The following is a 26076-nucleotide window of genomic DNA, read 5'->3' as shown; positions in this document are numbered from 1 at the left end:
ACTATCCACCAAAAACTAACAACAAACTTCTAAATGGTGAAACTCTGAAGGTCTTTATATGAAAATCAGTGATCTGTGGTCACAATGATGCTATAACACAAACAACTACCAAACTTGAGAGGCAAACAATAACAACCATGTAAGTAGCTCACAGTCGTGGAGATCGGGGCTCTGAGCTGGGCTCGCGAGGACCGTGGTCAGGTGCAGGTCACCCAGGCAGTTCTGGGACCCTGGCTGGGCTTGCTCACGCATCTGGGGCTGGCTGGCTGCAGGCTGATCTGCCTTGGCCTCTGCTAGAATACTTGGGAAAATTTGACTCGGCACAGCACGTTCTCATCTTCCAGCAGGCTGGCCCAGGCACGCTGTCGTGGTAGTGACAGGAGCAAGAGCAAGCCCAGGGTCAGAGAGCACTTTTCAGGCCTCTTCTTGCATCATGCTTGCTAACATCGCACTGACCAAAGCATGTGGCTCAGCCTAGACTCAGAGAACAAGGGCGCCGCAGTTTCGAGGTGGAGGACGTGGGTGTGGGGATAACTGGGACTGTCCTTGCAGTCTTCTGCAGATAGGGATCCCTGCTTCCACTAACATTACTCATCAGAGTTTCAGAGGTTCCAGTGAATTTAGTGGGAAAAGGGCTGTTTAGTATAGTGCATGCAACCAGAAAAGTAACAGTATCCTTTTTAGTTGATGACACGTTTGTGCTTCTACAAAAGTCAAAAGACTCCAGTAAAAAAAAAAAAAAAAAAAACTACCAAAATTAGTAATGATAGATTTGCCAAGGTGATTGGATTAAAAATAAATGTTGAAAAATCAATAGGTCTTCTTTATAGATGTTCATTTAACAAATATTTATCTAACACTCACTGAATGAATGCCAAGGACTTGCCGGGGAGGGGAAATTTCCCTCCCTGCCCTCTTGAGCTCTCATGGCTGGACTAATGACACAGTCGACCTGAGACAGATTAACAGGAGGAAAAGACACAAATTCTAACTCATGCGTTTGGAGGGCCCATAGAAATGGGACCTAAGAGGTGGCCAAAGCAGGACACTTTTCTATTTTTTAGACAGAGAAACAAATACATTTGTAAAGAATTGACAAGACTAAGAAACTTAGGCTTTCGGTGCTTAATTAGTGAGGAGCTGACACAGTTTGGGCTTGAGGTAGTAAATTAAAGAAGCAACAAGATTTGTTTATACAAACTTCTCAGCCCAGAATTCCCTACCTCAGATGATAAGGGTGTCCTTCTGTGTCTAGATTCAGGGAGGGCACCTTTCATATGAGAGATTTATAACTTGCTTTCAGAAAGGAAGGTCAGAGTGTTCTTCTTCCATTGACCATTTCTTAAGTAACTTTAATTCAAAATAATCAATATGCCATTGAGGCAAATTTGGGAGAGTCCCCCCCCCCGACCCCAGCACATTCATCTAGCCCCCAGGGATGTCGTAGTGAATGGAAGAGAGAAAATACCCTCATGGGGCTGACATTTCAGTGGGTGGAAATGGAAAATAAACCACAGATGAGGAAATGATAAGACAGATGGTGACAAGCGCTATGGACAAAGCTGTAAAGTGGGAGAGGGAGTTAGTAAGTGCATCCCAGGTAGGGTGGTGGTGGGCAGAGCTCTGCTGTATCCTGTGGGGTGACCAGGGAATGTGTCCCTGATGAAAATATGTTGGCATCTGAGCAGAGACTTGAAGTCTGTGAGGAAGCCTGCCATGCAGAGGAGTGGGATAAGTCTAGTCAGAGGGAACCGCACATTCAAAGGCCCTGAGACAAGGCTGAGGTTGGTGCCCTTTATTTATAAGAGCTCTCAATTACAAATGGAGAAGTTATTGTCACCCTAACAACCCATTATAAAATATTTCAGAATGAACTTTAACAAGAAATCGTAATTTGAAGAACATAAAATAATACTGTAAAAATCCAAGGAAACTATTTTTAAAACAAATAAAAACAGAGGAGGCTAATCTGCCTACCAGGTACCTGAACATATTGGAGGGACTGTATCAGGACAACATGATATTTGCAAAGGAATAAACACATTGATGGTACAACACCTTGGAGAGTCCATCTAGAAACAAAGCTGTACTCCTACTTGCTAACATATTCTAAAGTAAATTACATGCAGCAACGTGGATGGACCTAGAGATGCGCATGCTAAGTGAAGTAAGTCAGACAGAGAAAGGCAAATATCATATGATATCACTTATACGTGGAATCCAAAAACATGATACAAATGAACTTATTTACAAAACAAAAACAGACTCACAGGCATAGAAAACAAACATGGTTACCAAAGGGCAGGGGAGGGATAAATTAGAAGTTTGAGTTTAGCAGATACAAGCTGCTGTATACAAAATAGATGAACAACAAGGTCCTACTGTACAGCACAGGAAACTACATTCAATGACTTGTAATAACCTGTAACGAAAACGAATATGAAAATGGATGTATACGTATATATCACTGAATCACTAGGCGATACACCAGAAACTAACACAACAGCGTAAATCGACTAAACTTCAATAAAAAAAGAAAAGTAGAGTAAATTATAGATGGATAAGGGTGCACCTTTTTAAACTGAGCAATAAATATGTGTTCTCTCTCTCTTGGGGCCATGACAAATCACTGACTCACTGACTTAATCCGTGGCTTAAGGAAAACAACTGTTTTACCTGATGGTGCTGCAGGTAAAAAGTCTGACATAGGTTCCACGGGGCTAAGGAGTCAGCAGGGCTGTAGGCTGTCGCAGCGGCTCTGAGGGAGAACCCCTTTCCTCCCCATGCCCAAGGCTTGTCTACATTCCTTGGCTTGTGGCCCCTTCCTCCATCTTCCAAGTCAGAAGCACTGCATCTCTCTAATGGTTCTTCCATAGTCATGCCTCCTTCTGACCACACCTGGGAAAGGATCTCCCTCTCAAGGACTCTCAGATCTAGATTGCCCCCCCCCCGCCCACTGGATAATCCAGGAAACTCTCCGTGTCTCATGACCTGTATACTTCATCACATCAGCAGAGCCCCTTTTGCCGTGGAAGGGAGCATCTTCATGGGTTCTGGGGACGAGGACATTGGTCATCCTTGGGAAATATCTTTGTGCCTGCCACCAACATTTGAAAGGAGAATTTGGAGAATATTTGTATAACTCAGATGTCAGAGACATGTTTAAAATCAGCAGGCAGGTAACGCGTAAGGGCAAAAGGAAAAGATGAGTGTGCTGGACCATGTCATCTGTCTTCATCCTGTGACCGAACGGGCCATAAACAAACTCGACGGATGTAAACTAGAGCTCTTAACAACATGCGGCAGACAGAGTGTGAATGTCTGCATTTTCACTGCATTCGTAAGGACTGATAGAAAAAACAACCTTTGAAAAGTGGGGGAAAGATCCAAATAGTCAATTTACAGGAAAGCAAAATCAAATGGCCAGTAAAACCACAGGAGAATATGTTCAACCTCAGTAGTTTTCAGAAAAACATCAGTTTATGGTAACAATGAGTATGTTGGTCCCCTGGGGATGCCAAAAACAAACTGCCACAAACTTGGCAGCTTAAAACCACAGAAATACATTCTTCTCACGGTTCTGGAGGTGAAAAGACAGAAATCAAGGTCAGGACCGTGCTCCCTCCGAAGGCTCGTGGGGAGAACTTGTCCTTTGTCTTCCAGTGTCTGGTGGCTTTAGGTTTCCCTTGGAGTTATGGCTGCGTAACTCCAGTCTTGCCTCCTTCTTCACAGGGTCTCCTCCTCTTCTCGCTGCGTGTCTCTTGGACAAGGATACCTGTCTTTGGATTTAGGGCCCCCCAAGTAATCCAGGATGAGCTCATCTAGATAGCTTCAGTTAGATCTGCAAAAACCCCTTCTTAAAATGAGATCATATTTATATATCCTGAGGATTGGGACATAGACATACCTTTGGGGGGGCTACTTTTCAGCCACTGCCCTGAGCTGATGGGAGTCCCTCCCATCAAATTGGTTATCCACCGCCGTGGTAGATGGAGCGATGGTAGGGGGTGGGTGTGTACCCTGCTGTGGTCTTGTGAATTTTCCAAAAGCAAACTATTAATGTAAAAACACACACATACCATATATTACATGACTCAGCTTCTGGGAAACGAGCCCATAAAAATAAAAGCACCCGTACACAAGGTTTTGTGTGCAAGAATGTTCTTGCATCATCGTTGCGGTGAAGGACGGAAGAATCTGGAAACAAAATGAAGGCCCAGCAACTGGGGAATGATTGAAAAAAACTGTGGTACACCTACAACATGGACGTGTATATGTAAGAGCTTTGAGGAGTCTGTGGAAGGATAAGTATCAGCTTTTATTACGGGCAGAGTGATTGGTAGGTGGATCACACCAGAATTCATGCAAGAGATTGCCTTCTTTGAGCCATGCTGCTTGGGATCCTGTAGAAACGTCTTGATGCCCCGATTCGTGGTCACGGAGCACAGCCGCGGGTCCCCAGCTGCCCTGGTCTCCATCGCTCAGGCTCAGGCAGGAGGTGCCCCTGCTCCTTTCTCAAGCTCCTGGATCCTGTGAGTGTATGCTGCCATCCAAGAATAGCAAAGTGTTTTGGCTCTGTCCTCCCTGAGGCACAGTGAGAATACTGTTTTGTGATTTGACTGGACAGATTTAGAGATGTAATCAGTAGCTTTTGACAGAGTCACTGCTGACTGAGAAAATTCCTGTGCCGTTTAGGTCCAGAAACTGAGAGGCAGTGTTGGGATGTGCTGCTCAAAGCTGCCTTGCCCCCTGCTTCCTGTAATTCCCTAGAATATTTTGAGCAATGGGAACACATTGAAAAAAGGTACACTGCTTCCTCCTCCAGAAGAAAAAAAATGCATTTAAAGGTATAAACTCTGGTATGTTTGCTTTAAAAAAAAAATTAAATAAAAGCTCTCTTGCCCAGAAACCTCAAGGCTTCCTGGAATCTTGGTTTAGAATTCAGATGGACTGATGATAAATTTCTTAATGCCGTTAATTCAGCCAATACTATTAACAAGCAGGAAAAAAGAGGAAAGTTTCTTTGATCATAGGAACTGTTTCATAAAAAAATTGTGGGGAAACGCAATCTACCTGCTAATCTATGAAAACCTGGGATTAGAGATTTATTGATCCTTTCTAATTGTGTGCATCCTGTATAGAATGGAGCATCAGGTCTGTACCAATTCCAGAATACTTAGAAATGAGTTATTCACATCAGATCTCTGGAAAAGCATCCAAGGATCAAGTCACTCACTCTCCTTCCTCCAGGCAAGGCTGGAGGCTACCCAGTTGGGCTCTTAAAGGTGCTTCTTACTTTTAAAGAACCCCTAGGCATCAGGCAGAATTCTTAGTTTTTTTCTATATTTTCATCTTATTCCACTAAAAGCTCATCTGTGTGACTTGAGGATTACAGTTCATAAAGTATTTCTGGAATGGATTTTTAAAGCAGCAGCCACGTTAGTTACAGTCCATGATCAGAATTTCACACTGTGAATACCTAGAGAGCTTTCTTCATGCTGATATCTATAGGAGGTTAAATTCCCAGTGGGTTACAGATTGGGAGTCCGTGCAGCACGGGGAGGCCTTCTGAGTAAGAGTGGCCTGCGGCCCCATCTTGGCTATTTACTTGCTGTTGAAGTGTCTGAGCTTTCATCTGTTAAATGGAGGTGACAGTGGTTCTTACTTCTGCAGAGTTGTCCCAAGGTTTAGGGTGGATTTTACAAAGTGTTGGGAGGTTGTACCCAATAACTAACAGTCTATGACAATCCAGGAAAATATTTTTTCCTCATTTACTTCTAACTTGTTTTAAATAACCAAAAACAAGAGTGATATTAGATGTACTTGGCCATTTGCCCTCAAAATACTATTGCCATCCTAATTATTTCTCAATAATTATTTGCATCTAAGTAAGCCAAGTCTCCTGCAATTTGATGATGGAAACAAATAAAACTTTAAAACAAAGAAGCGATGTTAGAAATCAGGCGTGTGGGGGCATCTGCGGACAGGCTCCCGGGTGACTGGGCAGCTTTGGGGTCTGGATCTGGGTTCTGGTTCCACGGTTTGTACACTTACCATCTGTGCATGTGTGTCTATGAGTGTGTTACACTTTAATAAAAAGTTGAAACCAAAAAAAAAAAAAAGAAAAGAAAAGAAAAACAAAAAGGAAAAGAGATCTCCCAGAAAGTAAATATTCTCTACTTGGTCTTTAATCGACCCTATTCTTTTTAATCTTCCTCATATTTCATATGCACATCAGAGGTTTTCAACTAAGGGCAGGCATCAAATTGGCTTTGATTTTTTTTTAATTGAAGGTCAAAATTTGACCCTAGAGATGGTGACTCAGTAGGTCTGGGGATATGTATTTTTTCAACTTCAAAATTGGGAACCACTGTTCTGAAGTCTATGGCAGAGGCTCTTAAATTTTGCTGGGTGCTGGAATCACCCAAGGCGTTTTAAAAATACTGAGGGCTGGATTACCCCTGAGTTTCTAATTTAACTGCTCTGAGGAGTGACCTGGACACCCAGAATTTTAAAAGCTCCTCAGATGATGCAGGTGTACAGCAACATTTGTGAACAGCTGCCTAAAACAGAGGGAAGGTGCTTGGAAACCTCCTATAGGTGTTTATCAGCAGCAGGTGAGAACAGTGAGGAACTTGAGCATCACTTACCTGCCTGGAGCCAGATCCGCCAGCGCCCACCCCCCACTTACCTTGGCCTGTGGCTTTCACAGGAGGCAAATATTATTGTATGTTTCTATAATAAGCATGTATTTGTTTATAGGGCCTTAATATCCCATCTGGGTCATCATCCTCTTTTTAGCCTGTAAATTTCTAAATGGCAGGGGCGGTGGGTAACGTAACTGCTTGTACCAAATGCTGCAATTAAAAGCATGAGCAAATTTGCACCTCTTGGGGGGTGATGGAAATGTTAGCCGTCTTGACTGTGGTGCTGGTTTCAAGGGTGTATACATCATCAAGTTGTACCTTTGAAATATGTGTCGTTTACTGTAGAAGAACCATACCACAATAAAGGTGTTAAAAAAAAAAAAAACCATGATCACAGCAATGCAGAAATTCCTCTCCGCAGCCCACCAGCGAGGCAGACTCAGCCCTGTAGCTCTCATCTGCCCCCAGTGACTTCACTGTAGGAAAAGGAAATGCGGGGAAACACACTTCTCGGAGATGCGATGTCTCCGCTTCACAGAGGTCAGCGTTAGACTCTCAGAAGTGAGGTTTCTATGCCAGGATCTGGCTACTCTGGTGATGCTAGCTGGTTCTGTTTTGATAGGGGAATCAGCATTGCAAATGACTGGACTGGCTGTTGATACAGCTTCCTGATTCCTCCCCTCCTTTCTAACCCCTGGGTTCTACCTGGCTCTCAGTACCTTCGGAACACTTCTTTTTTTCACATGGCCCTAGAACTTCCTTTACTACATCCAGGAGGTCAAGCTGAGTGGCATCGGAAGGGGCGGGCCTCTCGTTTACCGAGGAAGGGAAGTTGCCTCTGGAAATAAGCAGAATTCAGAACCCAAAGTTCGAATCGTCTTCCCTCCGTGAGAAATCACTTAGTTAATGAGCTCGCTGGGGAAAGGCGGCAGCATGGGCAGTCAGGTCTTGCTCTGTTCTCTGAGGCTCAAACATTAAGTTTGTGGATAGCCTGAATAACTCACATCCCGGAAGGAGCCAAGCTCCCCCCTCCCCATCAGAAACGCCCTCCTCCATCCTTGACACTTTTGAATAAACTCCTTACCACCTTTCACATGGTCCCTCCTTTCTGAGACCCCCCCCAGCTGCCTCTCTCCTCTGTGTCTTACAGCACACTGTTCTCACGTTGACTGTAGGATGGGCACTGTGTGTTATAAAAATTTCACCTCTGGCCAGGCCCCTCTGCGAGACCTGGGCTTTGCCTAAAAGAGGAGGGAATCTTCACTCATCTTCCTGGCTTCAGACTCGCTCTCAGCCTTAGCTGGTAGGAGTCACACCATGTAATTACAGCAGATGGCGTTTGGCAAATGGATTGCCCGTCCTGACCATGCGGCCATCTTTACTAGCAGAAGCTTCGGGACAGTAAAGCTTCTGACTTGAAGCTGACATTACCCTAAAATAGGAAGCCACATCACTGCTGCCTTTTGACTCGACAAATGTCAGCTCTCATCCCATCCAAATAACTCCTGACTCTCCAGCGGGGCTCTAATGGAAGATCAAAGAGCTCTTGAGATCTGGTCCTTTTCTCCATTTCAAGAAGCGAGTTAATGCTGCAGGTTAATTCTAAGCTCTTGACTCTAAGCTGGAGTGTTACTGGAGGCGTATCTGACCTTTAATTCTAAGTGAAATCTGAAGACAGTGGAGAGTTGGAGGGGTGAATGTAGGAAAGAGAGAATTAAGTGGAAGGTGGGGGGTAGGAGGAGTAACTAACATTTACATAAGAAGGGACCGAGGTCATCTGTCTGTGCTGCCCAGTACTGCAGCCACTGGCCACAGGTGGCTGTGTAGTTTAAATGTCAGTTAATAAAATGAAACAAAATCAAATATTCAGTTCCTGGGTCACACCAGCCGCATTTCAGCAGCCACGTGTGGCTAACGGCTACCATATTGGACAGAGCACATACAGAGCATTGCCATTTTCACAGTAAGTTCTATTGGATAGCCCTGGATACTTCTGCAGATGGGGAATCTGACAGCTGGAGACCTTCAGTGACTGGCCCAAGGTCACACGATAGGCCTAGGCCTGGAGTTCAAACCTCAGGAACCTCAAGCTGATCTTACAGCAAACACTCCGTGCTGTGAGATTGGCCCTCTTGCACTGCTTTTGTTTGTGTGGGTCAAGGAAAATGAGGAAGGCTAGCAAATTTCAGCTGAATTCGAAAGTAAAAACTAGCCACTCAGTGTGGTTATCCTAAGCAAACTGACTGAAATAAAGTTTGTGAGGAAAAAGTTCATGGCATGGTAATTATCTTAAATGAAAAACTTAACTTCTGAACAAGACTTGTCTTTATACCTCAGTCAAAACGCTAAGCTATGTGGCCATCAAAGGCACCATCTAATCACTCAACTTAATATCAGGGGAGGAAATTGCGTGCTAATCAGTACCTCATCGCACACCCTTGTAGCCATTTAACTGCCTGCTATGCACAGTAACTACGTATTATTGTGTTTTAAAATATTCCCAAAATAAAAATGCACGTTTGCATCTTCTTAGTATACATACTTAGAATTAAGACCGTCAAACGTGATTCTTGGATGTGAATTGTTTGGCTTTTCAAAATGTTTCTTGTATGTATTTCAAATTTGTCTCTTATATCTTGAGCTGGTTTCAGTAATAGAATGATTTGGGTTTGACCTCCTATAGAGAATATCAGATTCCTTTATACATTTAAATTGGGTTTCCAGAAACCAAAGGTGGTGAGTCTGCAGACCTGGGGCAACATTTAAAATACCAGTAGGTAAGGAATGTGAGTTGGTGTCATGGTTACAGGGATATATTTTGGACATGGTGTTTCAGAAAGCTAACAGGGGTTTTCCTGAACTCACAGGCAGTTTATCTTCATACATTTGAGCAAAGACATCTCTATCTTGTTTCTTTTAGCACCTTGGATGATGGCGCTGAGAGCCAGTGTTAGTTAGAAAGCAATTTACAGCTCGTGTTAAGGGGAAGTTTCCTTTCTATTCACCGGGTCACATATCAATAGTGTTTGAGTTCTTTGATGGAAAATTACGGAATTCCAGACTAAAAACGACTCTGAGGTGTGTTATCTCACAAAGCAGGAACCGTGGAGGTGGTTGGTTTCAGAGTTTATTCATCCTCCAACGTGACTATATCATCCAGATGACCTCTTGCTGCTCTGCCGTGTGCCACACAGTACCTTTCATCCCAGGCTCGTCCCCTCAGAGCCACACAAGCTGTCACATCTCCAGGTCTCATGCCCGCACAGTTGCCTCCAAAGCCAAGAAGAGAAGCAGTTTCTCCTTTTTTTAAAAAAATTTTTTAAAGTATAGTTGATTTACAATGTGTTAGTTTCAGGTGTACAGCAGAGTGGTTCAGTTATATATGTGCACACATGCTGTTGCTTGTTGTTTATGTATTTTATATATAGAAGTGTGTATCTGTGAATCCCAGATTTCTAATTTACCCGTCCCCACCCTTTTCCCTTTTGATAACCATATTTGCTTTCTCTGTCTGAGAGTCTATTTCTGTTTTGTAAATAAGTTCATTTGTATCTTTTTTTAGATTCCATGTATAAGTGACATCTTATATATTTGTCTTTCTCTATCTGACTTACTTCACTTAATATGATCATCTCTAGGTCCATCCATGTTGCTGCAAATGGCATTATTTCATTCTTTTTTATGGCTGAGTGATATTCCACTGTATATATACATATATTTTATATCTATACAACATCTTTATCCAGTCATCTGTCGATGGCCATTTAGGTTGTATCCTTGTCTTGGCTATTGTAAATAGTGCTGCTGTGAACATTGGGGTGCATGCATCTTTTCAAATTAGAGTTTTCTCTGGATATATGCTCAGGAGTGGAATTGCTGGATCATATGGTAACTCTGTTTTTAGATATCAATATAAAAAAAAACCCAATCAAAAAATGAGCTGAAGCCCTAAATAGACATTTCCCCAAAGAAGACATCCAGATGGCCAGTAGGCACATGAAAAGATGCTCAATATTGCTAATTGTAAGAGAAATGCATACCAGAACTACAACGAGGTATCATCTCACACCAGTCAGAATGGCCATCGTTAAAAAGTCCACAAATGATAAATACTAGAGAGGATTAGAGAAAAAGGAACCCCCCCTACACTGTCGGTGGGAATGTAAATTGGTGCAGCCACTATGGAGAACGGCATGGAGGTTTCTTAAAAAACTAAAAATGGAGTAATTACATGTGTCTTCATTACAGGAAGAACTACCTCTTCCAGAAACCTCCCCCCCACCACCCAACACACACACACACTATCTCTGAGAAGCTGCCTTGACATCTCATTGGCCGGAGCTGAGTTATATGCTTCTATCTTAACTGTAAGAGAGGCAGGGTGTTTCATTTATCCAATGATGTATAAAAACCGCCTCAAAACTCAGTGGCTTTAAACAACAAGTTCTTACCTCCTGTGATTCTCTCCACGTGGCCAGCCTGGGCTTCCTCATGTCATGGGCATCTTGGGGTAGCCTGACTGCCTACACAGTGGCTGACTTCCAAAAAAATGGGGAAGCAGGAGCTGCAGGCCTCCAAAGGGGTAGTCTCAGAGGCTGCACAGCGTCACTGAGACACCCATGGATCAGAGCAAGACACAGGGTCACCTTAATTCAGAGGGTGGGAAAATCAACTCCATCTCTTTAATTTTTTCCCTTTTTTTTAAACTGAAGTGTGGTTGATTTACAATGTTATATTTGTTTCTGGTGTACAGTGTAGTGATTCAGTTATACACACATATATACATCTTTTCCATTACAGGTCACTACAAACCATTGAATATAGTTCACTGTGTTCTGCAGCAGGACCTTACTGTTTATCTATTCCATACGTAGCAGTTCGTATCTGCCAAACTCCATCTCTTGATGCAAGGAGTGGCAAAGTCAGATCTCCCGAAACATGTAGGATGGGAGGGATTGTGGGGAATCAGCAGTTAGTGTAAACTGAACTTGATGCTTTAAACGTTACCACGGCATCTGCTTTACTGCCCTGGTCATAGCCTGGACACAGCCTAGTTCAGCTCAGCCCTTTAAATGGCCTGAGAATACAGTACCAGCCTTGCCAGGCTCAGGAAACGGTACCATGTGCCTAAATTCTGTTTGAGCGAACTGAATTAATCTGGCCTCATTTTCTCTAAAGTTGAATTAGTAAAAGAATAGATTACCATGTATTTAAACAGAATAAGAAAGCACACGGGAGTGGTAAACAATAAATTCAGCAATATGGCAAAATGATAAGACTTGGTCAATTGAAGTTACGTGTCTTGGGTTTTGTTATATTGACTCTCATACTTTTCTGTATGTTTAACATAATACATAATTTTTTAGTATTTTATTTTATTTTATTTTTTAACATTTTTTATTGAGTTATAGTCATTTTACAATGTTGTGTCAAATTCCAGTGTAGAGCACAATTTTTCAGTTATACATGAACATATATAAATTCATTGTCACATTTTTTCTCTGTGAGCTACCAGAAGATCTTGTATATATTTCCCTGTGCTACACAGTATAATCTTGTTTATCTGTTCTACATTTTGAAATCCTGTCTGTCTCTTCCCACCCCCCGCCCCCTTGGCAACCACAAGTTTGTATTTTATGTCTATGAGTCTGTTTCTGTTTTGTATTTATGTTTTGTTTTATTTTATTTTATTTTATTTTTTAGATTCCACATATGAGTGATCTCATATGGTATTTTTCTTTCTCTTTCTGGCTTATTTCACTTAGAATGACATTCTCCAGGAACATCCATGTTGCTGCAAATGGCATTATGTTGTCAGTTTTTATGGCTGAGTAGTATTCCATTGTATAAACATACCACACCTTCTTTACCCAGTCATTAACATAATACATAATTTTAAACTGAAATAATAGAGCACTGCAGGGTGTCCTTAGTGAGAAGGAGAAGGGCGTTTCTAGTTGATTTTCCTTGCTCTCTCTCTGACTGAAGGTTCTCTTCCCAAGGGCACAGCCCCAATTGGGGGGGGGGGGCCTGCGTGTGGTCACATAATGCTGGTGAGAGAGGTTCCAGAATCTAGAGAAACCTCAATAACTTAGTCAACATCATGTCTCAACATTCTCAAATCCATGCAGCTGTCAGAATATCTGAAAGTCATCAAACTCCTAGAGCACCGAAACGTAATGATGCAGAGCACTTTCAAAAGGAATGAACCTATTTAGGATAAAGTCAACTAAGATGTTACACTTGACTCTGGGACAGACCAGTGAGTGGTAGAAGGTACAAAAAAATTATGAGAAACAAACACAGAGAAACTTTGCAACTGAGAAATTCTATCAAATGGTGTTTTTTTTAGAAAACTGGTAAATTTTTCTGAATTTAAAATAAAATATTTAACTTTGGCCAAACATGTGTTTTTGCACTGAGATGCCTCAGTGTAGTTTATAGGACACAAGTTTTACGTGGTCTGAGAACCATAGATTAGTGAGAGGACCAGGAAACAGAGGGAACTGGTCCAAATTTGCAACTAAAACCCCACGTTTATAGTATTCTGGTATTGTTTTATCAGAGTGTCCTGCAGTATTATAAAAACAAAACCATAATACCTGTTACTGTTATGGTGCACTATGAAGAATTTCTTGCAGATAATGTCTCATTCAACCTTCAGAAATCCTGTGTGAGACGAGACTATGATAATTCCTATTTTACTGATAAGGAAACTGAGGTTGAGAAAGGTTAAGTAAGTTGCCTGAGGTTGCACAGCTAGCTAGTAAGTAACTCAAAACACCCCGACTTCAAAGCCGCTACAAGATACTGCCTTTCAAAGAAAGTCCAGGAGAGCCCTTAACCCTGGCTTGGCAGGCTCAGGGCTTCAGAAGAGTTTGCTCCACCAAGACAGAAATCCCTTTTCCACAGCATTCTGTTGGTTTTCAACTCCAGAGAGCAGTTGTTTTCTTTAGTTCGTTTGCCATGCACTCTCGATTCCCCCTTCCCTACTCCCTACCCCCCATCCAATTCTGCAAAGGGAGTAATTTAACTAATCTAGAAGAGCATTTTGCCGAGATCCTTCTTTTCCCGGAATTTCTCAGCAAAATGGTTGGATTCCAGCAAGCACAGCTTTAAATTTCAATGAAACACATGTTGCCCAAGTAGCTGACCTTTAACAAGAGGGAGAGAGGCTTCTGACAACCAGAGCGCTCTGACAATGAGAGCTCAAGTCTCAGAAGTCTTCCAAAGAGTGGGTTCAAGGACCTGCAGCCCTTCGGCACTTACTCCTTGTTTAGTGAATTTTTGGTTTATGACGAACTTTGCTAATATCTTCAAAACCAGTTGCCCTCTTTCCTTTATCGATTGTTAAGCCTAACATGTGATGCCCCTGTTAGAACTGTAGTTGAGATGATGCTGCTGGCTTTTTATCAACAAGATATACTGGCTGCCCAGTATTTGCTTGGTGCTGTGCTGAGAATCAGGGCTTCATTAATGACAGCAAGACAGTTCCTGGCCCCGAGCAGGAGGCTTCCTGTCCAGCCAGGGAGGAGGGCTAGGAACAAGGCAATGCAGAACACAGGAGCTCAGAGGAGGGACCAGCATCTTCATCTCAGGTCAGAGCCTTGCTTCCACCCAAAATACAAATATTAGACTCAGTTGTATGTTGAATGCCCCTGGGGGCTGAAAGGCATAATTTTTGTAGTAACTATGACCATGGAGCTCTGTAAAAAGTATTTTAATACAAGTAATGCATGCTTATAGTGAAAATAATACTAACATTGAGGGTTCAGAAGGATATAAGTAAGACATAAAATTCCCCTCCTTCTCTTTCAGCCCCACTCCCTAGGTGACCACTAGTAACATTTCCTTATATACCTTACCAGAAATTGTGTATGCATAGCACTTACATTACATAGCCATAGGTATGCCTGCAGACAGAGATGTAGATAGATATTGCATACACACACAGGGACGGACGGATAGCTATATAGGTAGGTAGATAGACAGACAGAGATAGATAGAGAGATACAGACAGACAGATAGAGCTTACTTATATCTTTTACACAAATGGAATCATTTTATATATACATATCGTGCTATGACTTACTTTTTCCTTAAACAACAGAACTTTGATACCTTTCTGTACCTTTCGATACAACTTTACCCCATGTTACTCTCTCTCATCTTTCTAACAGCCACAGAATGATTAGATGTGCCAAAACTTATTCACTGGTTCTTCTGTTAATAAGCATTTGTTTCTAGACTGTTGTAATTTCACACAAGCCACAGTGAACATGTATTTTCTATATACATGAGTGAATATATTATATATGTATATTGCAGATGTATGAATGAATGTGTCTGTGGGATAAATTCCAAGAGGTGCGATTGTGGGATCAAAAGCTATATGCACTTGGAATTCTGACAGTTTTTGCCAAAATGCTGGACTAATTTGCATCTTACTGACAGTGGACGAGGGAATAATCCATGTGTTCACAGGGGGACTGATGGAGCTTTGGGAGCAAGTTTGCACCTCATTTTCGAGGCGGGTCCAAGCAGAGACCTGTGTCATTTGCTAATAAAAGCAGGTGGCAGAGCCCAGTATTTAAAACAACTTTCTTCTAAAGTCCTTGAACTGCTGTGTGGTGGGGTTTTAGTTGAAGAGTCTCCTTGAACTTTGGGTTCGTGTACAGTTTGCCTTCTAATCTCCTGTCATGGGAGGAAAATGATTTTGTGGATCTCCCTACGAGTTAGGTGAGGTCCCCCAGAGGGAGGCTGAGAGTGGTGATGTGTAAGGAAAACACAGGTGACCAGCTGATGTCTTTTGCTCAATTAATCACAGTGAGCAGGACGGGTGACCACCCCCACTCTGTTCTCACACAGTGCAAAGGGCTAAGCTCAGTTTCCCACTGTCAGTTAGCCAGAAAAATTTCAAGCACCATTTTAGGGTCCTTTAATTCATGCCTAAGAGCATAGAAAAATATTAACTTCTAGGGCCGGATGACACTTTGGGTTCCCCAAGTGAAGGTTTCAAGGTTAGTCATTGCTGTGCGATTCTGCTGCTGTGACTGTTTTGAACACCAGCCCAGGAGAAACAATTGCTGGAAAAACCAGGCTCCTCTAGTCAGAAAGATTTTTTTTTCAATTTCTGATTAATTAGAGTATTTTAACCACTTCCTTGTGCACCATGTCTCCTAGAGTAGTCATTGAATTGAGTTGTCAGAAAAATCACACTTTTAACGATTAAACTATGTTGACTGGATCTAAGGAGGAACTTTGATTCATAATCTTGTTTCAAAATGGCTTTGGATATAGTTTTGGAGGTTTACAGGGAGCACGCCTAGAGGATGATGCTGACCTCAGGAACATTTTGTTGACAAGATGTCTCTTGTGTCGATTTCGACATTTCAGAAGGACCCAGAGCAGACAGACAGCCCTCACGCTAAGAGCCTCATGGCCCACGAAGAGAGACACGTGCACTGCATGTAATTAAAGCCACTTAGCAAACTTTCTGAAGATTCCTTTCCCCTCCTTCCCAGCTAGAAAGAAACAAAACTAAGCACCAAATATTTTTCTTTCTGCCAGTGTTTTAGGATTTTTCTTGGCTCGTTTCTTTCTCGCTCAGACATTGTGGAAAACTTTATTGCCTTGCGGACACGTTTCTGGGCGGCTGAGGAAATAAAAAGGAAGCACGGCTTGGTTCATTTCTTTTCTACTAGGAAATAATCTCCAGAAAAATGCATGCTGTCTGCTACAGTTAAAAACCAGGAGGGAGAAGATAAGCATTGCCTTGGAAAAATGAGGATGTTGTTTATGAAAGACATTGAAGGTCCTCACTGGGGGTGGGATGGGGGCATGTGTAGGTGAAGCTGCAGAAACTTTAAGATTTTTCAGCATGAGAGGGAAAAGCCCCAAACTCGGAGTGTTTGTTTCTTTAAATGCAGCTTAAGTGCTATTTACATTCTGCTTCATTTCTGAAAAGCAAACTTGCATTTTTTTAATTTATCTTTTGGGGGGATGGAAGGTAATCAGATTTTTGTTTATTTATTTTTAATGGCGGTACTGGGGATTGAACTCAGGATCTTGTGCATGTTAGACATGTGCTCTACCACTCAGCTATACCTCCTCTGCTTTTTTAAATCATTGTTAAAAATTTTATTTATTTATTTTTGGTGTTTTTGCAGGGGTAATTGGGGTTTTTTAATTTATTATTATTATTTTTTTTTAATGGAGGTACTAGGGATTGAACCTAGGACCTTGTGCACGCTAAGCACACACTCTACCACTGAGCTGTGCCCTCCTCTCTAAACATGCATTTTAATCCTTATTGCCCATCCCTCCCCACCCCCCAAAAAAGATTGATAATGGATAGATAGATAGATGGACATATACACACACTAGCTGTTTTACCCTAAGAAAAATTGGAATGCAGTTTGTTTGAAGGTGGGACATTATAATACTGCAATTTCTGTAGGTGAAAAATGACCCGATCGCGGCAATGTCTTACATTTCACCCTAATAGAATATACATCTCAAGCACACTTACACTTTTGTTTGCATTTACTAAGCATTCAGAGCTCTGTGCAAAGCATCAACCACGCCATTGATGAAATATCTCTCTCCAAGGGAAGCCACATACCTGGAGATCTAGTTGGTGCTTGAAATCTGTGTGCTGGATTTCTTTAAAAATTCCTTGTCTTCATGCGGCTAATAAGCAGCAGTAATAAACCCTTGTTTGTCCACTTGCCAACCCTCCCATTTGGCCAGCCAGCCTCTGGCTTGAAACCCCATACTGGGCTCTCATCCAGTTTTCGTGAGTCTCCTGGTCCCCTCCCTTTTCCGAGCCAGCACTCTGGACCATGGTCAGAAATCAGAAGGGCTTTATTTCTTTCAGCAAGTCACTTCTTTGAGCGTTTCTGGCATGGCTCTGGCGCAGTGGCTTTCAAAACGAGGACCACAGTCCACAGTAAGAAATACGTTTTACATAACTACGCAGCCAACAAGTGGTGTGTGTCTGTGAACTCAAACCCAAAGCTTCACAAAACAATCCTTACTCTTAAAGTCAACACAGGAAGCCCTGCTGCTTTCCAGTCTACTCTATTTCATTTTTTAAAAGGTGCTTCTTGCTACCCACTAAATGGATTTCACCACCCACGGATGGGTTGGGACCCATGGTTTGAACAACACTGCTTTAGTGTACTTGCCTCCGCCTGGGAATTTTAAGTTTGGCAGTCAACCACAGGCTTGCTTATATCGGCAGAAAAAAGCCGGGCTATTCATCGCTAGGAACACGGTAAAAACATCCTTTGGCAGCTTGCAGAAGACTTTGAATAGCAGTGGGATAAACAGGTATTAAGTCTATTAATGGAAGACTGCCTCAACCAAGTAATAACAAGGGGTTAAAAACGTTGCTGCCGCCCGCTCTCAGGAGGTAGATGGAATCCCACAAACTTGAGCTCTAGAACTCTGCTTCCAGGACGGCTTTCAAAAGAGAGCTGGCCTGCCCTCCGGGTCGTTAGGAATGCAGATACTGAGATACAAGCAGTAGAGGAGAAAACTCACGATGTTGACTTAGAAAGCCCGGCTCTGACTGCCGATCATGCCTTGTTTCCTGCCGGGACCAGGAACTGAGCCTTCTCTGGGCTTCCAGCCAGCTCCCGGCTTTCCCCAGCCTTCCTTTTATTACCTTGGACCACAACTTGCTCTGCTCTGGCCACCTAGGAGAAGACTTGTTTTGTAGATTTGGAACAAACTAAAAGATGTTCTTAAAACCTGGAGGAAATCATATATCGGGTGGTCCTGATACCATGATGTGTTCAAGTCCCAACTCAGAATCCTTTTCAGCACAGCTTTGTGAAAGCTGTAAGTGTCGAGAAAATCCAAGACCAGCGCAGAGTGAGTTCTGTGCTTGGCAGTTCTCATTCGTTATATGAGTAAATGTTCCTTTCTCCTCTGGGTCTTGGGCTACTGACGTCTCCTTTTTAAGCTCATGTCAGAGTAGTATGGGAATTTATCGAGTGACAACAGAAAGTGGACCCGATCAGTTCCGCCTGGGAGCCTGAATTTTGTTTCCTATGAAGCAACATCATTTTTAATCTGAAAGGGGCGATGGTGTTCTCCTTCATACTTCTGTGTTCCCCACACCATCCAGAAAACGTCATGAAAGTTGTCAGGAGGAGAGAGAAAAAAAAAGATCCTGGGCATTCTGCAGGGTTGTGGTGAGGTGGGAGGGCTGTTTAAGTCCCTGTGGCCCCAGGAGTCTGATTTTTACAGTAAACATGCAGGGCTTGGATCTGAATAAAGGAGAGAGGGGTTAAACCCAGGGTACCGGATGAGGGGAAGCCAAGCAGAGGGGTTCAGTGGCAAAGGGAAGAATAAGAAAAGGAAACCCGTCTAAGGTGGCTGTGTGACACCATCCCCCACCCCCGACTCCATCGTTGTGTCTGCACGTTGCACTGGATATTCCAGAAGCTCTCAAGAAGAGCCTGGATTTCCACCACCGACTTCAGGGCGTTCAAACAGCTGCTTGAGTACCTACATCTCATCAATGTTGAGTGTTGTTCATTGGAATTTACCCAACTTTAACTTCTGTCAAACTTGACCTTCACCTTCTCAATTTGCAGGAGCACTGAAGGCAGAGTAAGAAGGGCCATTTAGGCTCCAGCCTTGTGCTCCTCCTGGCTCCGCCCCATCCCACGCTGGTGGTGTGACTGTGCATTTCCTGATATAAACATGACTGTTTACCAGAGAAATAAAGGTAAAGAAAGGTATAAAGAGCAGTATTTTCCTGGAAAGAGAGAGATATTGTGCTGAGGAAATTTTGTTTTGATATAAAATTTCTATTTCTTCTGGTTACACCATAGTACTAAGCCTTGAACCTGTTCCGGTTTCAACAGGACTAAACAAAGCTGCCAGTGAAAGGCGCTGAGCTCAGCCCAGGAGGGGACCGAGGGTCTTCAGCTCGATCTATAAATTGCCTAGCTATCTGTCCAGATTGGGAGTTCTGAGATGCTTAGAGGAGAGAAACCTAATAGTTGAGGCTGGAATGTTAAACCAAATCTCTTAAGTTCACTGCATGCAAAATTCCTCCCTGCCTCTTAGCTAGTGATGGCGACAGGGCTGGTGGTGAAGAAATGGAGCATGTGGGATTTCTTTCTTTGCATCTCGCGACATCTTCTTGAACCACGCTGAAAAATAGTATATTAAAAAAGGAATGCCTTCTTTCTAGAGTCACTGTTTTGTATAAGCAGGTAGGTACTCGTAAACTGATAAAGTCTTGTAAATGACAAGAGGCATGTCTTAGTCAGCTCTGGCTGCTATAACAAAACAACCATGGATCTGGGTGGTTTAAACAACAAAAAATGTATTTCCCAGAGTTCTGCAGGCCGGGAAGACCATCACCAAGGAGCTGGCAGTTTCCATGTCTGGTGAGGGCCCTCTTCCTGGCTTGCAGACATCTGTTTTCTCGCTGTGTCCTCTCTTTGTGCTCTTTCCTTAGTGTGTGCACTCGGAAGGAGTAAGGTTTCTCTGTCTTCCTCTTCTTATGAGGATGCTAATCCCATCATGAGGGTCCTGGGGTTAGTGCTTCAACACGTAAATTGTGGGGGGGAGGAGAATACAAACTTTCAGCCCATAACAAGGCATAGCCCTAAAAATGGAAAATTTTAAATGCTAAAAATCATCTAACCTCAATGATCAATGTAATGCAAAATTCCTTGTACTCTAGACAAATTGTGGATGATAATTTAACAATTGCTTAAATGATGGCAGAAGTACTGTTTTCTGGGGCATTTTGGTTCCATTTGAGACCTAGGAAATAATCAGGTCGTTAAGGTTAGATAGTCAATCTTCCAGGAAGAAAATAAGATAAATGTGGTATGAGAAACTGGCTCTGTGGCTTACGAGGAGGAAGGGTGATAAGTAAACATCTGTCAGCCAAGGCAGCTTGGTGTTTGTAACTGTTTTTGTGCCGTGGGCCCCTTTAGCTATCTTGGTGAATCCTGAAGACTTCTTTTCAGAATAATGCTTTTAAATACAATACATAGGATTACCATGGAAACTAATTATACTGAATTAGAGCTTCATCTCTGGACCCCTTAGGGACTGTGGTCCATGAATCACAGACTAACAGCCCCACATCCCTGAAGCCCAGGAGATGGGTGAAGGTGAACAGAAGCAACATTTCAGTGCATTGTAGAGACTGTTCTACAAGGCCAAGTTCTGACTGATCTAAAAGTAGCGTGAGAGCCCATTGTGATATGTTTAGGGAGAGAGCGCCTCAGAACAGGCAAAACTGGGTCTGCAGAATCTGCAGTGTTTATTGATTCTCCTTTCTCTATGAGCTTTCCAGATGTTTTTCAATATTGGAAGTTTTTATTTTTCTCTGAGACAAGTCCACATGTTTACTTTTCCTAGTATAAATATTTCTAGTTCTCTGCTTAGAGAATCAAAGTGCCAATCAAATTACATCCTGGAAAAGCTGAAAGTCTCCCTGTCGATATAAGGGATAGACGGTGCGTCTTCATTTAGTGAGCAGTTCTGAGCATCTGCTGGACCAGCTGTGTGCTGGCTGCTGGAATCATAGGCCTTTTGAGATGAGGTTCCTGCCCACAAGAAGTTAAGAATCTGGAGGCGGTGAGAGACAAGTTAAAAGACAATTTCAGTACAATGCTGGTACTGATTTTTTAAAAACTTGCTTGCACAAATGTTGCAACTTAAATAGAGGGTCGTGATATAATATGTCCTCCTTTTCCACAATTCTGAGTTGTTTTTGTATGAAAAATATGTTATCCTTTTGTGCAGAAGATAATATTATGCTGTCTGTTCAAGAAGCGAAAATGGGCTTTTCCTGGAGATGCCGGCCAAGTCTTCCATCCTGCTTGCCTTTGGGCAGGACACTCTCAGATTCCACGAATAGAATGAAATCTGCTTGGTTTTTTTGTACATTACATAGCCTCTCTTAGCAAGTCTTATCCATTCTCACGATGCCCAAATTATTTCTCGTTTCACTTATCCTGTTTCTTTATAGTATACTTCATACCTTTCTCTATCAGTTCTGAAAATGGAGATGAGCCAGACATCATAATAGCTTTGATATATTTCATATATTTTCTCAAATAAAAAGATGAATGAATTAGTAAGAGGGTAAGTGTACTTGCAAAGTGTTATGAAGCTTTTCTCTTTTGTGCTCTGTGATTCTGATCCTCATAGCTGTTCTGCTTACCTTCTGTGTTCCAGCATCATGATGGACCCCTTTAACTCACCTGAAATCCCCAAACCCCTCTTAAGATTAGAAGAATACAACTAGACTTCTGCCTATTTAGAAGAAGAGTCAAGCTGGATAGAAATGTATCCATGCATGGTACAAATGTCGTGGCACAGTTATTGGCAAGTGAATCCATTATTAATGACATTATCCCTGGAGAGCATTGTTATTTGGCAAATGGCAGAGGACTGACTTATTGTAACAAACTTAAATTTCAGAGAACGTGCCAGTGGTTCCTTGTACCTAGAACTTAAATGCGACATTTCTGTGGACCAAGAAAACCACTGAGGAAAAGGCAGAAGCTGAAATTTGGGGCAGCACATTTATGACTGAACATTTTGTAAATGTCTTAATTCTACACGTCTGTAACTAACTGACTGAGCCTTGTTGGCAAATGACATAAATATAAACTTGGCAGCTTTCCACTCAAAAAGTTATATAAATGGGGAAAAAAAACTCACGTTACTCAGAGATTTTAAATTTGAAAATGAATACAGAAGTCATACAGACCAGGGTTGTCAAACCAGCATCATGAGCATCACTGAGAACTGGTCAGAGATGCAGATTCTTGGGTCCTACCAGAGACCTACAGAACCAAAAATTCTGGGGGCGGGATCCAGAAACGCGGGTTTTAACAAGCTCTCCAAGTGGTCTGGGGACCACTGTATTTTGAGAACTGCTGGTGTAGGTCGACACTGTTGGCGTTTTGATCCAGATCATTCTTTGTTACAGGGGTTCTTTGTTACAAGGGCTGTTCTGCGTGTTGCAGGATTTTAGCAGCATCCCTGGCCGCCACCCACTAGATACCAGTAGCACCCCGTCTCCTGATTTGGCAGTGCCCTTTTTAAATTGTCATGACTGGAGCAGTCATGACAATTTAAAAAGGGCACTGCCAAATGTCCCCTGCAGGGCAACATTATTCCCTATGGAGACCAGTAGTCTAGACCACCCTCCAGCCTTGATCGACAGATATTTCTGCGACTTCTCCCTTTAAAAGCCATGGAATTGGTAACTCATCCCACCCCCAACCAAAAACAGTGATTACTGAAAACTTAAACATTTTCAATATTATTTTGTTTGAAAGCATTCATATATATTTTTTTAATTTCTTTTTTTATTTTTTACAATTTTTATTGAGTTATAGTCATTTTACAATGTTGTGTCAAATTCCAGTGTAGAGCACAATTTTTCAGTTATACATGAACATATATGTATTCATTGTCACATTTTTTTCTCTGTGAGCTACCAGAAGATCTCGTATATATTTCCCTGTGCTATACAGTATAATCTTGTTTATCTATTCTGCATATGCCTGTCAGTATCTACAGACAGTTTTTATAATGAATTCCATGAGACAATCATGAATTGTTTTACATGAAGTGTGGTTGATTACTAATCTTTCTTCAGAACTTTACTCCAACATCTATCATCCAGGCTTCTCTGAGCACATACTACTCTCTCTCCCTGACCACCCACCATAGCCATCAGTTTCACCCAGGTGTGCCCCGCACGTTTACTCTGTGTATTAATTGGTGCTGGACTCTTCACTTCTGTACTCGAAATCATGCAGTGTCTTCCATCTCTGTACCTTCAGGACTAGCCCAGGTCCCTACAGAGTATGCTAACAATAATGGCCAACCTTTACTGCATGGTTGTCATGTCCTGGCACTGTGCTAAGTGTGTGTGTATATATATATATAATTGAAGTATAGTCAGTTTAACAGTGTATCAATTTCTGGTGTACAGCACAATGCTTCAGTCATACATGAACATACATATATTCATTTTCACATTCTTTTTCACCATAAGTTACTACAAGATATTGAATATAGTTCCCTATGCTATACAATATGAACTTGTTGTTTATCTATTTTATATGCAAGTAGTTAGTATCTAGTGTTTTTAAGTTTATTTTCTCACATCACCACGAATGAGACAGGTTCCATCATTATTCCTATTTGCAGATAAGGAAATTGAGGCGTATAACATTAGATACTTTGATCAAGGTCAAAACGTTGAGAAATGACACAGCTGGATTTGACCCCAGGGAGATCCTTGGTCTCAAGCTGTTAATCACTGCGCTATTTCAAGGGCCTCATAAATGTCTGGTGAAGATGTTTACTCTTTGATGAATGGACAAATAAATGAATGAACAATTGACTTGATTATTTAACGCTAATGATGAAAGCTTTCACATGAATAGAATCTCACAGGGCAGGGTCTGGTCTTGCGAGTTTGTTTTCAAGTCCCCAGGGAACTCAGCTGCACCTCAGAGGTGGAGAATCACTGCACTGCACTGTCTTCTCCCAGGGCGTTCTGGAAGTCCAAAGAAGGTGGCAGAAAAGAAGCCCGCAGGAGTCGATCACAGAGTTAGGCTGCTCTCAAGAACCCAGACATGCACTTCCATCCTGCTAGGTCAGAGCCAAATCAGAAATAGAAATATGACCAAAAGCACATGGACAGTACATGATGTTGTCCATGAAACAAGGCTCTCAGGACCACTGGCGGCTTCTTTTTCCCTGACTGCTTCCCCTTCATAAGAGAAACTCTCAGACAATGATGTTCTCAGCAGCAGGTAAAGTAGCAGCAAGGGTGCCTTCCTGTCACAATAGACCCCTCTTCAGAGGGCCGGCAGTGTCCTCGGGGAGGATCCATTTCAGCGTCCTCATTAATAGATTAAGAGGGTGAGACTTGTTGGCATTGTTCAACTTTAAAAGTTTCATAAAATTAGAAGTGATTATTAATGCATTGAGCAAACTGCCAGAGCGTTTTTTAAACATGTTTATTTTTTTACCTTTTTCCTTCACCTTTAATAAAAGTTCTTTACCCTAAAAATGGTGATCACATTTTTAAATTTTTAAATATATTCCTAATTGAAGTATAGTTGATTTACAATGTTGTGTTAGTTTCAGGTGTACAACAAAGACTCAGTTACACATCTGTATTTTTTTCAGATTCTTTTCCATTGTAGGTTATTACAAGATACTGAATGTAGTTCTCTGTGCTCTACAGTAGGTCCTTGTTGTTTACTTCTTTTATATATAGTAGTGTATATCTGTTAATCCAAGCTCCTAATTTATCCAGCCCCCACCCTTTTCCCTTTGGTAACCATAGTTTATTTTCTGTGTCTGTACATCTGTTTCTGTTTTGTAAATAAGTTCTTTTGTATCGTTTTCTTAGATTCCATATGTAAGTGACATCATATGTTATTTTTCTTTCTCTTTCTGGCATACCTCACTTAGTATGATGATCTCCAGGTCCATCCATGTTGCTGCAAAGGGCAAAATTACATTCTTTTTTATAGCTGAATTATATTCCATTATATATATATACGTGCAATCCATAACACAGTACTATATGACAGCAGGAAAAACAGAGTGCTTTAAACTGAAAATACAGCTGGTCCTAAAATTCTGGTTAGAGAATGTTAGACTTGAAGGCTACTTTGGTCCTCAGAAGAATTCTATTCCCAGCCACCTGCTGGAATTGGAGGTGGCACCTCCTGGCAGAAGCAGAGGTGTAGAGGTCATCTGTTCCAGGGCTCCCAAACTGCAAGCTGTGACACGTGAGCATGAAATGAGCAAAGTGGGTCATATCCAGCTTTTTAGAATGCAAAACAGTAGATCAGAATAGAAGCTACCATAAAACGTCTCTCAGAGAAAGATTAAATATTGTTTGCTGACACTGTTTGGGGGTATGTGGCTGGGGGGCCTGGCAGTGCAAAATATATTTCTTATTATAGACCTTCTAGTCCAATTGCTTCACTATTTAGATAGAAGGAAAAGATTAGGCCACAAGACAGTACATGGTGAAGTTGCACTATTTTTTTTAATGTAAGTTGAGAGAATAACTTCTTAAAAATCAGCTCTACCCTTTAAAAACTCAGTTGTTCCACAAGTCTTGATTCTACAAACAGTGACATGAACTTTCCTTAGAAGAAAACCCCAGGGCTTATTGGAGGAACAATTGCATCTGTTCCCATGGGATCTTAGAAGAAGAATAGTTTTACTGAGCTCAATGAAGCAGGCTCTGTGTTAAGTGCTTTGTATGAATTACATCATCCCTTTCTCCCACAATAAGGCAGGTAGTCCACTTTTACAGGTAAGTAAACAGAGGCTCACAGAGATTGGAGTCACTCCACTAAGCGGAAAGGCTGCTGCTGTGTGAATGTGGGGCTAG

The 26076-nt window shown here is 42.0% G+C and overlaps 1 protein-coding gene across 14 annotated transcripts in view; it reads left to right on the top strand.

Moving 5' to 3' along the window:
• Positions 1 to 26076, top strand: part of THRB (thyroid hormone receptor beta) — a 382671-nt gene that overhangs the window by 197038 nt on the left and 159557 nt on the right. The window contains exon 1 of one of the 14 annotated variants that reach the window (XM_072949890.1): positions 19369 to 19389. The exons of the other annotated variants lie outside the window; for them this stretch is intronic. The gene's annotated coding sequence lies outside the window, so the exon portion shown is untranslated. Of the gene's footprint in view, positions 1 to 19368; positions 19390 to 26076 lie in introns of those variants that run through there. 14 annotated transcript variants of the gene reach the window in all.

This window comes from Vicugna pacos, chromosome 1 (assembly GCF_048564905.1).
Source record: "Vicugna pacos chromosome 1, VicPac4, whole genome shotgun sequence".
Taxonomy (NCBI): Eukaryota; Metazoa; Chordata; class Mammalia; order Artiodactyla; family Camelidae; genus Vicugna; species Vicugna pacos.
The sequence above is the reverse complement of the archived record's forward strand: the minus strand, read 5'-3'. Positions and strand labels throughout refer to the sequence as shown.